At 36.6% G+C, this 15,770-nt stretch overlaps 1 protein-coding gene across 8 annotated transcripts in view; it reads right to left on the bottom strand.

Moving 5' to 3' along the window:
- The window catches only part of ZNF644 (zinc finger protein 644), a 58,053-nt gene that overhangs the window by 20,415 nt on the left and 21,868 nt on the right, over nucleotides 1–15,770 (bottom strand). For 5 of the 8 annotated variants that reach the window (XM_069022833.1, XM_069022831.1, XM_069022839.1 and 2 more), the window contains exon 2: nucleotides 8,018–8,073. The gene's annotated coding sequence lies outside the window, so the exon portion shown is untranslated. Of the gene's footprint in view, nucleotides 1–7,011; nucleotides 7,502–8,017; nucleotides 8,074–8,944; nucleotides 9,195–15,770 lie in introns of those variants that run through there. The other 3 variants (XM_069022832.1, XM_069022838.1, XM_069022834.1) reach the window with 2 other exon arrangements.

Below are 15,770 nucleotides of genomic sequence, written 5' to 3'. Positions count from 1 at the left end.
CTCCTTCTGCACAGGAGAAACACTATTTGTAGACTGCCTTACTTAGCTTTGAAATCTACAAATCCACCTGAACACTTCTGCATTTTTTCAAGCTTCTGTAGTCAAGAGATGGCTTGTTTAATATGCATAACACCACGAGTGTTATGTATATTAAACACCCCACCACACCTACCTTACAAACGGTCCAGAGTTATTAATCTAACTACAACATGAAGAGCTCCACTCAAAACTAGTTATCTTCAATACAATTCAAATCCACAGCTGTTTACATAAAAATAGGAACACTGAAAAACTCTCATAGCTAATTAGACTGCCATATTAGAATTTTTTAAAGCAGTATGAAATATTACCAATACAACATTTGTATTATACCCGAATAAATACAAAGCTACTGCTATCCACAGTATAACCTTTTTTTATACTGTTGAAAAGTTCACCAAGTTGTCAAATATCTGCAGAAAAAGTTGATCAAAGAGAAACTCTCAGTTATAGAGCAGCCATGACAAAAGCAGCTCGTCTTTTCAGTAAGATTATAATTGGGAAGATCAAACCTGAAGCACACTTTTTCAGGAAGTTACTTTCCTTAAACTTAGTTCCTAATGCAACAATGTCTTCAAAAGCTGTCTGTCAGGAATAGTAAGGGAACCAAAAAATTCCTTAAAAATGTCAAAATTTCAGAAACTTGATTTCTGGTCTAAAACACCTAAGAATGATATGTTAACATCTCATGTGAAAGGAAACTGAACACAACTTAAGAACAACCATCTTACAATTAGAAATCACAAAAGAGAATTCCATTACTGCCACCAACCATTCTTAATCTTATTCCTCTAGTATTGATTTGCTTGGGGAAATAAACCAGTTTACCACAATGGGGGGCATCACACTAAAATTCAATACTGAAATCAATAATAATAAATGACAATACAATTTCAGTGTCACAATAATCACAGGTGTACCTATAAAAAATACTCTTCTAGTTTGAAGTGCTCATGCAGCAGTTTAAGATGGTTTCACTGGCAGATGCTTTTCAAAATGAACTAGGTATTTCTAAAAGATGACCACCCAGAACAAAAAAAACAAGATGTTGAATCTGGTAACTTAAGAACAGTCAAACATTGTCTGGCAACTCCACAGGCTTCATAACTCCTGCCCAGAATTCCACAGCTCTGTTCACAGAGGACAGCCAGCTACTTAAGTCTTCATATTACTGCAGCTCTCTAGTTTGGATTTTTAGTAGTGCAATCTAGTTTGAATTGCACTGCCATTAGCTCTAATAAAGATGAGAACTACAATCAAATATTGAATTGTCCTAAATGCAGACATACATGGTAATGACTAGCAGTATTCCAATAAAAGACACAGAAGTATTAAAAATAGAGAATGAATGCTCTGTGAAAAACTCACTATTTCTCTTCTAAACCATTCCCTTACTTTTACATGCATAAATTTTCTTCCTTGATGCCATCTCACATGCCCACATGCTTTCTCTCTAAAGAAACTAAATGTTTGAGAAAATACAATTCATCTCTTTCTGCACCATTACCTGTGTTTTTCAGTGAAATGTATTCCTAATCCTCAAGTGTGGCACAAAAAACTGCTTTTATCTAGACACAACACAATAAAAAAATTTTATTAACCAGCAGCATTATTAAAACCAGAACACTTTTCTTCATTATAGTCTACAAATAAAAGTCCTGCTTGTATCCTTGCTGTGAGACATCTTTATCCCACTGCCAAAAAATTAATGGTCGTGATCAATGGTACAGAGTGCGCATGGCCAGGAACTAAAGCTCTACCCTGGGGCCAGTACCAGGTCCCACACTGTTCAACATCTTCATTAATGACATGGATGATGGGGCAGAAGGTACCCTTGGCAAGGCTGCTGATCACACAAGACTGACACACTAGCAGGTTGTGATGCCATTGAAAGGGACCTCAACAGAATGGACAGAGGGACAGGACAAGATCACTACAGGTTCCTCCCAAAGTCAGCTATTCTGTGATTCTGTTTTAGTACACTTTGCCACACAGTATCCCAACTCTTGCTTACTTCAGTCCTCTTTAGAGTGCTCCATGTGCTCAGACTATCCACAATTTTTCAATTTCAAAATATCATCAATACAGGCACTAAAGTATTTTGATTTAAAAAGGTTTACAACTACCAACTTTGAATTTATCATTCTGAAAGCTGAAGAAAATAACATGAAAATTATTAGGCATACGATAAAAGCGTATTCTTCTCTCTATCCCAAGTTACACAGAATAAATTGACAGCGAAACTATAATGTGATGCTCCTCTCCCTTCTACCTCTCTTCCAGTGATCCTGTTTTCCAGAGTTGTATCACTACATAAAATAATATTATCACTAAGTGGAGCAGTATTTTCACACTCAAATTTATAAACCTGCATTTCCCAACTCCCACCTCATTTTCTAGTTGTATTTCTACATTTTTCGATTTTACACAGGACGAATCCCTCTTCTTCACCACAATATACTTAAATACCTTCTTGATGTGTCACACCTCAAAGAAGCTTCTCAGTGTTGGCTCTTCAGGCAATACAGTAGAAGTATTTCCTCCTTACAGAACCCACTGCCACTGGCAATGTTCACCTCCAGTCACAGTATGTGAGACATTTCACAAGGAGACCATGTTTAGGAAAGTATCTCCACTCTTCCAGACTTTAAGCTCACCACTACAGTCCTTACATGGGACATAATACTAAAATTAAAGGACCTGCTGACCATTGCAGATGATTTTGGCTTGCAGAGAAGAGGAAGTATTTTCAACATGGCATCATATACTGTCAAATTACTGTGCTATTCATTGGAATTATGCCTTTCTTCACAGCAAAGCTAGTTTAAATAACTGCTGCCTTCTTCCACTCCCCCAAGTTCCTTCTTTCACACTTTATCAACAATTTTGTTAGCCAGTTTAAAAGGCTGGGACCCAAACACTGCTGAATCGGCACAGACGAGAGGCGACAACTATGACTAAGGGCACAAACTTTTACTAGCTTTGTTGACAGAAAAATCCACTGGGGAATCTCTCTAAAATCTATATGAACAAATCAAGAAGTAAAAACAGAGAACATTTCATAAGGCAAAAAAGAAGCTTTGACAGTCCTCCATTTAACTGCAGAATGCAGCACTATAAAGAATGCTATGAAGCAAATTCACTATAAAGAATACCATGAAGCAAATTTTATGTTCTAAAATTACTTGAACTAAACTACTCAAAGCAAAATGCTAGAAGTAAATGCTAAAATAATTCAACTGGGGAACATTAAATACATCTTCTGAGAATACTACTAACACAAGCAATACTCTTAAATTACATATTAGACATGACAGCTAGATTTTCCATAGAGACATACAAATATAAATCCTTCCAGTAAGTTAAATAGAAAGTATTTTCATTTCTAAAACACATAACTAACTTTTAGAAACGCAAAAACTAATTGCTCCCTCTTAACCTATAGTTTTATAGGATCAGCCACCTTATCTGCTCAGAGACAAATCCTTTTGAAGCCAGGTACTGCCACCAAGTGGTGGTGAAAATCGGTATGCAAATCCAATTATTCCCCACGTGAAGAGCATACAGAGCTGAAAAACGTTCCTGCAGCTGCCAAATACGAGCAATGCTCTGCTAACACAAGACATTTAAAAATTAATCAAAGCAAACTCCAGATATCCAAATCTAAAACTGATCTTCAATGTAAATCAAAGTTTTTTCCAACAATTCAGTCCCTTTGTTCAGATACCGCCTGTAAGCAGTTGGGTAAAGAACCCTTTTTTTACAATACAAATCCAATATATATCAATAAAACAATTAGTAATTAGGTGTTTTACGTAATGTTATGCAAATCCCCAATGATTACAACTGTATCACCAGAGACGTCTTATTTTCACCATAATATCAAACTTCAGGAAAAAGTGAATTCAATAACTGACATAAGAGACCTCTTAAGGTATAAATATCCAGTTTGTTATCTGGATGTGCTACCCACTCAATCTACTTTCATTAGTATGCAATGATGACAATCAGACTGGAAGGAATTTTTAGAAATCAGGTATACTTGACTATTTTTACAGGAATATTTCACAAGTTAATTAAAACAATATTATTAGTTAACTGCATGAACTAGTTGTGAAGTGTCAATCCAACAAATCACAGATGAAAACTTGAATGACAACACCACAATGCTGCATAATGGATTCACAGTGCAACTTTCTTAAAGATAATATTAAGAACAGTTTAACCCAATTAACACTACACAACTTAGAACAATTCTGACCTTATTTCCTGTTACATTGAACAAAAGTTGTCATTCTTTTTATCCAGCACGACCTGAAACACATCTAGCAGTTCCTCATGATTTTTGCTTTTTTGGCTGATAACCACTTGCTGTACAAATGTTAATGTTATCACAACTTTTAAGACTGTATCTCCTCTCCTGCTAATGTAGAGAGATTTTTTAACTTCTAAAGCATGGTACCTTTCCCAATTACAAAACCACTAGCTGAAACAAACACTGTGCTTTTACTAATTTAATTTAGAACCTTAGGGTAATGAACTACATTAGTGATATTCACTCATCCTTATCAGGAAACTAGCTCTCATCCTCTATGTTCTTTCAGTGATCAAGGATTAAAAAAGCTAGTATTCTAGCTAGGATTCTAAGTAGCAGAACCAGGTAAGGCAAAAAAAGCCATCTGGTACCTTTTCAGATTAAGACCAAAAAATTCTGCTGACTTGGGGAAAGTTATTGTTCTTGCTGATGAAAATACAAAACCACAGCTTTTAAAAGACCCAAACCTATATAATACTGTACGTGACCAGAAAAACGCAAGTAAGAAGAAAAGCTCAGGTCAGGCCACCAATAATTGGGTTTTGTTTCTTTTTTATTTTTTAACTTAAACAAATAAAGTCATCACCAGAAGTGATTTAACGGCAGAAAATTCAACTCCATGTTACCAGGATAATAAGAACAAGATAAAAATATGAGATCCTGTCTGAGCCAAAGAAACAAAAATCCCACATACTAAAATTTATCCTGTGCAGAATTCTGTATAGAGCATATTCTTCTTCAGTATTCAGGGTACTACTATTCACTAATTACATCCTTCTACTTTTAGGCAAAGCAATATTAAATACATTCAAGGCAGTTTCTGGAAGCAAGTTTAGTTTTGGCTGGTATCTAAAACGCTTCAAATATGACCTCACTTCACTGTACACACTATTACAGGGAAATTCAGCACAATCATCTACCTCCTGCAACCTATCCTGCTATACAGAAGTGTGGCCCATTGCACTTTTAACACATTCAGACCAAGCTTATTTTTTCCTAATTTTCCCCTGTATTTAAAACAAAACAGATTCTCCTATGGAGTTCAGAAGATGCAGTCTGTAAATCAGAAAATTTAAGAACAAATACTACAGTTACCACAATAAAGTACATTCACTGTTTGTAAACAGTATCTTATACCTGTGTGTTTTAAACTAGTAACATATTTCTTGATTCATTTCCAAAAGTCAGGATATATCTTTTATATTTGCCTCAGGAAAGTGAATGACTTGAAATTACAAGAACAAAACCTCAAACCCTTTACAAAAAAAACCCAAAAAACAACAAACCCGACACATGGAAAGCACACTAGCAGAGTCATCAGGAAATGCATTCTGGTCAAGCGTACAAGAAAAACGCTTGAGCAAATCATTAAATCACATTTTCAGCTCTTGCTTTAAAAGACATAAGCTTACACAAAAAGGCAACTCTGCACTGAGCTGTGGGAGTGAAATTTATTGTTTAGAAGTCTATAAGATGCTGCAGCCACTACCCTCACGAACGGAGACTGAAGAGAAAGGCAGTTGGGAAATGCAGGTTGTTCTTGAAAATGAACTCTTTCAGTCATCCCTGCTGCCTGTCTCTGAACCTTCTTCAGCTCTGCTATGCTGTTTTTCAGTCACAGGACTAGACCAGTACTCAAGAAGCAATACACATTGCAATGCAATTATGGTACACCACAAATTTGTGGAACTGGATCTGGTTTTTGTTTTGTTCCCTAATAAAGCACAATAACTTCATTGATTTACTGACTATTCAGTTGTCATTTTTACTGAACTCTGGGAACCTCAAGATCTCCTCCAAGCAGTAACAATACTGATCAAACATCATGACACTGTTTCCATTTATTCTTTTACACATTTTTCTGTCCTCTCGCTGTGAATGCAATACTACAGGCTTTCTCTCCTCAGAGACCAGCTTTTTCCTACTAAACACAGATAACCACCATTAAGATGAAAGGTCTTCAGAGTTTCATTCAGAAGACTTCATGCTTAAAAAACACACTCAGTTATACATTAGACTTTTCAACCAATTTTCTGTATTTAAACCAGTAATACATAACACATAAATTAAAAAGAAACAGAATGTAAATGGCAAGCATTAAATACTGAAAGCATTAGCAGGCAGAAGAACAGCTTGAACTTTACTGTCAATTCAAGTTCCTTTCCTAGCCACAATTCTTGTTTTACACTCATTCTTAGATGAAGTATTTCCGTTTGCAGAGTTTTATTCTGTTATATATCTGTTTTCTCAATGCACATTCCAGAAACCAGCAAAGTCAGGCTAAGGCAGTAAACATCCTCTACACACAAGTATATGCATATCACAGCAGTAGAACTTTTAATTGTTCATAGTTCAGAAGACAATTCAGAAGACAACTCATAATCGAAGTCCTGAATCAGTTATACATTATACGAAAGATCAACACTCAACAGAAGAGTATTTTAAATTCCCCAAAAAGCACTCTTCTATAATCAGTATTTTAAAGTTGACAGCAATAGTTCTGAAGAAGCCTTAGTGGAACAGAAGATACGAACAAAGCAGTTCATGTATTTAAAAATGCACATGCTACAATTTCAAGGCAAAATTAAGTCTACATATTAATTGGAGTTTGGAATTCAGGAACAAACTCATTTAAGCAAATGGGCTCTCCCTCTCACCTCTTCAAAGTAGCAAGTCACTGCAAGAAGCTACGTTCTGAGATGGCACATTAGTCAAACAGCAAGCAGGAAACTTGAGGAGACAGCTTTGGTTGGTTACAGAAGCCTCTGTACCAGAGTCCATCATGCCATGTCTCCAAAGTAGCGAATTTACTGAACTGTGGGGCCTTACCTAAGATTCTCTTGAAAGACTTAAGTTAAAACAGGTTAAAACTCTTTGTTACATGCTTCACATAATTATATGCTAAAGAGATTCATTTTATAGTTCAAATTATTCCTGGAGTAGCAAGTAAATGGAAGAGCAAAAACCTACACTTATCTAAACTCTTTTTCTCAAAATAACAGAAGAAGGGGGTGGGGGAAGGAGGAAAATGTCAGTTACAGAAAATTCTTCCTCGATGGACACTTTGCAATTGCAAATGGCCACTTAAGTTCTGCCAGCAGTAAATCTCCATATACTTTGTCCTTTAAATAGCTTGCAAATGGGGTCCTAAGAACAGAAAAGGAGGGAAAATTCCAACAGAATTTCATTATTTACAACTTGAAATGCTATTCTGATAGTTGGTCAAATTTCCCACAGTTATTTATTAATACCGGAAGTGCAAGTTTAACATGCTGCTTTTACAGTGCAAAGTACACTTTCAGTACTTTGAAACCAGGTGGATAATATGCGAAGAACAAAATTAATTTGAAGCACTCATAATTGTGGCTCTCAACATCTAGTAGGACAGCTCAAAAGCTAGTTGACAGCTTTCTGACTACAATAATTTATGGAAGAAAAACATAACTATCATCATAATATAAAATAATGGGGCAATATCTTTTGTGCCTCTTTTGGTTTCATAGAAGTAACACTGCACCATTACAGTACATAAACTGCATACATTACAGTAATCAAGACACAAATTTCAAGTGAATTTTCACTGACCACTTTTCTGCATGTTTACCAGTATATGCCAATGCCATTTAGGGGGGAAAAAAACACCAATACAAAACTCCTACTCACCTTTGCTTGTTTGATTTACATTATGCTGTAAGATCCACTTCCACATTAAAACAAACCTGCAAAATAAAACAAGAACTTATTGTACAGCTGTCATTGTTTTCTGCTTGTGTCCTAGATTATCACATAAGCCAAGCAAAACAGAGAGGTAAAAAACCCACAGCCATAAAAGTATTCTATCTTTTTCTTCTCAGGGTAGGACATCAACATTCCAGTGCTCTTCTCTCAAACACATGTAATTTCTAAATAACATAGCTATTGGCATTTTAATTAAAAAATCTACCAAGAAGTTGTATCAAATATACACATGCTATTAAACTAAGTGGGCAGAACAGGGGAAAAGAAGTTGCATGGCAAGAAAATCTCTGCATTTGCTGCTAGTGCCTTCAAACTAAGCTATCTCAAGTTCCCTGAATGAGGAATGATATACAGAAAGGAAATGGTTACAAACGGAAGCTTTTAAAAAATCTTTTTAGCAAAAATGATCAACATATCTGAGATTAGGTGTTGGAGGACTTTATGCCTGGGCCTTTCTAATTCCTCAACTTTTCTAGGGCAAAGTTGTGTTTATTATTCCAAGACTACCTGGCCCACTTAAAAATTGTAATTTATTTGTCTTCATGAAAGCTGATCAGTGTCAGATGAACTTGTTTTGCTCATGTATCTTTAGCAATAACTATACAAGGACATTTTTCACTTCCTATTTGGAAATTTGGAAGACTCCAAAAGCCACTGAGAAGCTGCACAGAAACAAGAATGGATTTGGGTATGGTACCTCTGTAGAACTGTGTCTACTAATGAAGACACAACTACTAGCATAAAGCTGTACAGAAAGGGTAGGTTACTCTTATCTAGACTAAATGTTTAGGCATCATCAAAACTGACTATGAATGAGGTAACTATCCTCACACACTGGTGACGATTACTTACCTCATTTTATTCACACACAGCTTTTTGACTCAGAGTTCCCCATCAACCTGCAACTGTCTCAAAGCCACTTGCCCAAAGACAGATAGTATGGGAAGACAGATCTTTCAAAAAAGTCTGACTGGATAATATAAAGCAACAGAAGATAAGTATTTCAGGTCCTTTCCCCAGCCCCAGGATCATGTCCCAAGTATCACGTTAAACTGTAGCTTTATGCATGAATGTTATTCAATATATATACTCATTTTTTCAAATAAGATTTATTACATTAAAAACCCAGAATTCTTTAGTCAGGTCTTAAAATAATATTCCATTCATCTAGAGAAGCAGAAGTGTTACTTTCAAACAGCAGTGGAGCTCTACTGTATGTTACAGAAAGTAAATGTAAAGCTACAGTTATATGCCCACAAAAATAACAGCCTCCATACATGAAGAGCCAAAATACCTTTCAAAAAATGAGAAAGAAGGTCAGTGGTGATGGCTTTACACGGTCAAACATTACCATGAGCACTAAACCAGACATCTCAATAAGCCTATGCACTTTGGCTGGGCAGTGAAAACCGCAGTCTAACATTTCTCTCATTAAGAACTACAATGACTCTTCCCCCATGCAAAATGGCCTCAACACCCACATCTTCTAAACACTGCAATTAACTAAACATTAGCAATAACTGCTCTCAACACAGATTTCATGGCTTGTCACTCAAGTGCAGACAGAATCTTTCCATCAAAGGATTGAGCCCAGACAACTGCAGATCACTGGGGTGATACTGCAGTATAGTGTCACACCACCCCCTGCTCACTCTAACAGCTTTTCCATAGGAACACTTTACTTTGGACCAATCAATTTACTTTGTCGACATAAAATGGGAAGTCTTAATCTACACCATCTATCTAGAGGGCATGCACTCTTGTACTCATTAAAAGTCCACTTTGCAGAAAACTTAAATGCAAGTACGCTTTCATTTCAGTACTCTTTGGATCACAGGAGCTCAGAAATCACTCTGGGGATAAATCTGGGGTTTTTCTACATCTGGCACAGAGGGAAAAAGAAGAAAAAAGAGAAGATGGGCCATTATAATTTAGATATTGTCCAGCTGAAGGAGAGGTCACAAGTTTCACAAAGATCACCAGCAAGTAAACTGTTGAAGGACCAAAGGGCTGGTGACTGCAGCCCTGCAGAAGGGCCTACAGAATTAACTCCCACTTTTTGGAATTTCAAACCCTCTGTTGTGCAAAGCTCCACCCAACAGGAGATGGTGCTTGCAGTGTCATGCAAACATCTTGATGAAGGTAACACAATCCACAAGACACCAGATTTTAGCCCAAACTACTGATAGTACTGACACTGTTTAAAGCCACCCACCTATAGTGCTTAAACAGCACTCACCTCTCCTCTCAAAGGTCTTTCTGCTGTCAAATAAGATTCCTCTCACTCCAGTACAATCAAACTCTAACACCTACTATTCATTTCAAGGGTGATGACATTTGAAATAGCTGAGCGCCTGACATTCTTTACCACCAGATTCGAGCAAGGTAGTTCTCCAAAAATTTCCTTAGGGAAAGGCAAAGATTTCAACATCATAAATGTTTTTGCTCCAATTAGCCTGTGTTAATTCTCATTATCAGGAAAGGAAGTGAGAATGAAATTCACTCTCCTATACCAGGTAATAAAAGACGGCATCAAAAGGATGCAGGATTGAGTAAGAAATGTAGTTACAGAGCATTCACCTGGAGGCCTTGATATTCAAAGAGTGAGAAGGGGGACCACAGCAGGGAAAAAGGACTGCTGTAAAATGGTCAGGCTTCTGAATAGCGATAAGCAGCTGCCTGTTCTGATAAGGGCAGTGAACAGGAAGTGGAAGAAAACTGAAATGGTAGAGATGAGAGCGATCACAAGTGCACCCCTAGTGACACTAAACAAAAAGATGGACTGAAACTTTTTTATAGCAAGAGTTATCTCCTAACAAGACGCCCCTCCCTCTCTGAAGAAAAAGTTTAAGAGACACTAGAATGCAAAGGTGTACAACGACTAAGTAAAATTTGCTGTAATCCTGACAAGAGTTTTGATCCATTTATTTACTATGCAGCCCTTATTAGTAACAGATCTCTGTTAAAACTGACATTTCTATATCTATCTGGGAAAAGACACAACCAGCTTTAACAACAACCTTCTCCCAGAATGGCTGCAGCCAGGAATGTAATTCATATGGAAGTTTTTCAGGTGGTTTGTTCGATGGCTTTTGTTTCGCTGTGTGTTGTTGTTTAACACAAAACCAGCTTTTGCCCCTATAGCTGATTATGCCTGTGTGAGTAGGAAGAAAGAGGAAGAAACAAAGACTAGAGTAACTATACTATACAAACTACTTTTGTTGGTATAAACTGTGGCTAAACAGTCAATTCCACCAGCTTGATATGACATAGCAAAAGGCTTGCAACTGTAGTCTTGACTTCACGGCTTAGAAAAATGGATTAGTTAGTCGAGAGCAGCAGCTACATTTATGAAGATATGACCATCCCAGCATTAAATTCAAAAGCAGGGTGTGGGGCATGAATAAATTTCATTGCAGCTCTGGAAAACATCTATCATCTTATAAAAATCTAACAATCCTAAATATCAATGCAGGAAAAACCAGCCAGCAGAAAGCAGAGATTACTCTAAGAAAAGGCTATTACAAGAAACCCAGAAGTTCATGCCAAAACTGTACATACAGTATCAGGGATAAAGTAATTTCAGAAGAGGACTGAAAAGGCAAAAACTTAGCCAACGAGAGTCTCCTATATCAGTTAACAGAGCTGAAAAGCTCTTTAAAGACAAGCCTATACCGCCATTTTCCAAACAAGTAGTCAGCAATGACCTTGTCTGTACAAAATGTAGTTTCCTGCTTTCTATTTGCAGAAGGAGCTTTGATTTCTATTTAAAAAGTATAAAAACAACTTAATCTACTTTCAGTACCCACAAATATCTAGAACTAACATTCAGTGTAGATTAAATAATCATTTGAATTGAAACATGAGGTGTTCTAAAACCACAAAATTAATACCCTCTGAGAATTTGTAGAACCTCTCCATCTATGCTATTCCAACTGTAGTTTAACCAACTGAATTATATATGCCACAATCCCACTTACCAAAATTAAAATTGTAAAGAAAAAATAATAATCAGTCTCCTTAAAACAGTTAATGAAGAGCAGCACTTAAGAGCAGGTACTATACTGAAGCCTGAATTACCCAGAAGTCAAATTAAGTAAAAGCTTAACACTTTATAATATGAAGAGACAAAATTTAAGTCTTTTTACTGGAGATGCTTCTGACTTCAAAGAATCTGCAGTGAGTGAACAAAAGCAAGCAAGGGACTGCAAGAGAGAAGACTGCCTCCTGCATTTTGAATCTCCTGCTAGATTTTGAGAGTGATGGGAAAAATAGTTCAAAGAAGTTACAGTTCTTCCTTTGTCTATTCATCACAGTAAAAGCCACACGCACAGCTCCCAAAGCTGTGGTAGGGCTTTCACGTGGAAATGTTGAAATCTCTCATTTTTTCTACTCGTAGAAAGTTTTGCTTTTTGACAACACTCCGTATGGGACGGTGAAATACTTCAAGGAAATGTGTCACAGCATAGGAAATGAACACAACTGATCATACCTCAGACTGAGAAGCTGCTTCAGTCCAAACAAGATTATAAGTAGTTGAATGCAACATTAATAGGCGTATCACAGTAGGAAAAAAAGTAGTCTGAGAGAGTAGCTTGAATGAAAAAAGAACCTCTGTTTATACCATCAATTAGGTCAAACAAGAGATTTAATTATTATTTCAAAAATGTGCATATCATAAATAAAAAAACTGAAAAGTCATCACAGCAAAATGTATTCTAGGTAGGCATGAGTTTGGACTAACAAAACATACTGGTTGAAAAGGCTATTTTTCCTCTCTATCACTAAACAGATCAGATGCAAACATTCAAAGATGTACACAACAGGCACACTATAAAGATTCAAAGACGTCTACAGAGAAGCCAGAGGAAACAAACAATTTGAGAGCTATTTACTTTGAGCATACATTATCCAGTAAGCAAATATGTAACAATCAACACACAAATGAAAGCATCATAAAAGCACAAAATGGAAGCATCAGTTTGAAGATAGGAGTCCTGAAAACATTTAGAATTTCAGGACCTTAAGAGAAAATACTAACACGTTGTTTCTGAAGGTTACTTACCAATGCAGTTTCCCCCTCAGCTAAGATGGGCACAGCTTTCTAAGTATCATTGATATTGAAAAGTTTACACTCCATCAATACCCAACTAAAATTGAATGGCATTCTTCACAATGAGATTTACCATAAGCAATAAGCTACAGAGAAATAATTCACCTTCTTTACAATTTCCCTACCCGTTAAAACTACAGCTTAACCTACCACTTGCATAATAAACATCCAAACATTTTCAGTCACCCTTCAGCCTACTCATCTTGACCACACGAACTAGCTCTTCATTTGCTGCACTTATATACCTTAAGTAACAGCTTTTCTCAAATAGGGAAAGCTTAAAGCACAGAATGACATCATCTCTCCACTCCGAACTACTAATGGCACTGTACACAGCCTTGGCACCACCCTTGACTCTGAACACTTCTCCACTCATTATACTGTCAGCAAAATCTTGTCAATACATTGCCTGTACAGGAACTGCCCCTAACCTTCCAGTTATACAATCACTCTGTGCCCAGTCTGCATTTTTATATATATATTCCTTCACAATATCATCATGTACGCTTTACACAGAGCACCTCAAAATACCGTGACATACTCTATAGGCACTGTATAAAAGCATTCCAGGAAACAGTTACATGAAATCTTCCCTACCTCATAAAAAATTTGATTATGGTTCCTTAAAAAATTTTAGTCCAAGTTTGCACCTCCCATTTCTCAGCTGAAACGTAACTGAAAATACAAACCAGGAAAGCTTGATCACTGAAGTGCTTTCTAAGGAACCAAAAGCCTTAATTAAAAAACATGCTTTTTCTGTCTTTAAAAAAAAAAAAAACAAAAACAAGCTTTTAGAAACATCTGAGGCAGCTCATTTTAAGAAAACAGCCTCTTATATTTCAAAGCTTGCTTTTAAAATACCAAACTGTGATGTTAGACATTTGTAGTGTTGTCCTCTCCTTTCTCCAGAACTACAGAATTTTAATAAAAACATGAAGCAGGCCAAGTTAAGCATAACAGCAAAAAAAAGTTTAAGCTAAGATTGTATCCATCAAATTAGTGCATCCCCTTTTGTGCACCACTAAGCAACACCATTCTACATCTACATTCAAACAGAATCTGTCTTCACATACTACTCATTTTTCTACAACTTCAAAGTTTTATCTTGTGCGTATTTGGGACTCATGCCTGTAAACAGTTCATCAGCCCCACCTCTAGCAAACGAATCCAGTGCCTTTTCAGTCAAGGAAGTCCAACACAGAACTTCACCAAAACCCAAAAAGGTGAAAAAAATACAGAAAAATGGGATCTTCTCTAGGTATAAAACACACCACACATATGGGACTTTGATGAAGAGCAGACACAGTTTATTGTCAGTCCATACCTGTCATCAATCTGGCACCTGTGGAATCCTGATAGAGACAGAAATGCATCAATTATTCTTCACACATTCACTGAACTTGACATATCCCTTTCCTGACATACTGCATAAAATAACTCTGAAATTCCTCAATGTAACTGCAATCTATTAATTGAAAACCCGTGAGAAGTTTACTACACAATGCACACAGTTACATCCTTATGAAAAAAAATACAATACAATTTCCCAAGCAGATTCCACTCTATAATCTGACCCTTATTTATATATATTGATCCTTATTTACAAATCTTCAAATAGGATGTAGGGTGGGCATATTTATTTCAAACTCAAAATATTAAAAAAATCTAAAAAAAAAAAAAAAAAAGCTTTGCTCCATGCAGAAAAAACACTCAGGGCTTCATTTCAGAAAGCCAGAATTATGTTATCAGACACAACATATTTTGTGAAATAGTATCTCTGTACGGTTTTTTCCTCACAAGTTGTTTTATAGGGACATTATGTTTATTATTAAAATTTAAAACCATTAACTAATTTTTTAGTGTAGAGAAGGCAATAATGAGGTTTTAAAAAATATTTCATAGAAATTACTTTATCCACTAAATAGACTGGCATTCTAAAACAAGAATGCCTGATCATATCCATTAATATCTAGATAGATTAAAACATCTGTTCCCTTTAAGGACACTTTTACTTCAAGGCAGTATCTCACACAACATTTTTAACAGTAGTTAAATCAGCACATTAATAATCACGCCATGTTGTTACTGTAGCAACAATGATTTCTGGTAGCCATTTTCTTTCCAGATTTAACACTGTTTCATAGCCAACAGTCCTTCCTGCAAACTCTGTATAAACCCAAAGGCAGAGAACTGCTCAGCAGTTTTCTCTGGCTACACTCTTCAGATGCCTCCCTCCAGACCATCTTCAGTCCACTGTACTCACCTATCAGTATTCTCTAGCGCTGCACTCGACTCAATTTATATTTACATTAATGGAAATACAACAACATGGCAGCTCCCGTTTTAAAAAGCCCCAAACGACCAACCCCCACATTTAGGAGACTGAACAGTTTGCTACTAAAGGATACTCTAAGGGGAGAGCAGCGCTGCAGTTCATTATTTTCACCTGCAGGCGCTAAGAACACTCAGCCCAATACAGGATCACCAAGCCGCAGGCTGCGCCTCGGTCACAGCACTGACAGCGGCCACTGAACCCTTCGCAGGTCGCAGATTACGACATCAAAG

The sequence above is a fragment of the Aphelocoma coerulescens genome, chromosome 8, assembly GCF_041296385.1.
Source record: "Aphelocoma coerulescens isolate FSJ_1873_10779 chromosome 8, UR_Acoe_1.0, whole genome shotgun sequence".
Classification (NCBI taxonomy): domain Eukaryota; kingdom Metazoa; phylum Chordata; class Aves; order Passeriformes; family Corvidae; genus Aphelocoma; species Aphelocoma coerulescens.
The sequence above is the reverse complement of the archived record's forward strand: the minus strand, read 5'-3'. Positions and strand labels throughout refer to the sequence as shown.